The sequence below is a fragment of the Trachymyrmex septentrionalis genome, unplaced genomic scaffold, assembly GCF_001594115.1.
Source record: "Trachymyrmex septentrionalis isolate Tsep2-gDNA-1 unplaced genomic scaffold, Tsep1.0 scaffold22, whole genome shotgun sequence".
Taxonomy (NCBI): domain Eukaryota; kingdom Metazoa; phylum Arthropoda; class Insecta; order Hymenoptera; family Formicidae; genus Trachymyrmex; species Trachymyrmex septentrionalis.
In genome coordinates, this window is record NW_017305375.1 from 4,639,769 (window position 1) to 4,640,614 (window position 846).

Below are 846 nucleotides of genomic sequence, written 5' to 3' on the forward strand. Positions count from 1 at the left end.
ATAACTGAAAGGTAATATACACTTTTTGTATTTAAAATAAAGTAGATAGTATGTTTGATATTGGACGAATAGGAAAATTCCAGAGTAGTATAAAAAAACAAATCTAATATCAATAATTGATGATACTTAATTGAGATATTCGTATGTCTCTGTGTTCTACTTAAGAATAGGTTTATTCGCGTTGCTTCAAAATCTTCAAAAATTTTATACTTACGAGATAAAAATATATTCAAATGTTGAAGAGAAAAAAAGCAAAGATTACTGAATGCAAGAAGTGCAAGCAATGCGAACAGATCTATTCTACTATTTGCAAAAACGCTATTAATGCGTTGCTATTTGTGTCATTCTCCTTATCATTCATTAGATATAAAACAAGAAGTAGAATGACACAAATAGGCTTAATAGCGTTTCTTTGAATATATTTTTATTACCTTCTCCATAAAGCGTATATTGTGCATGATATATCGTTTTATCTTTGTTTAATCCTTAATTGCGAATATTGTAATGCTAGGTCCATTTATTCAAAGACATGGACTGTCATTTGTGTGATGACATTGAGAAAAAAGTCAAAGTATTGCGAATCAAATATTACGACGTAAGTAACATTTGCTTTGCAATACTTTGACATTTTCTTCAATATTTATTAGTTATGAAAACATATGATTATGTATATGATGATATATATACATTTATCATCATAATCAAATATATAGTTTTGTAAAATATATTTCATTAATTGTAAAAAAAAATAAAATAGATGGCATATTTGCTATTTTTTATTTCGCTGCATTTAAATATTTGTTTTTGTAAAATAAATATATTTTTTAATAAATAAATTTTTAAGTA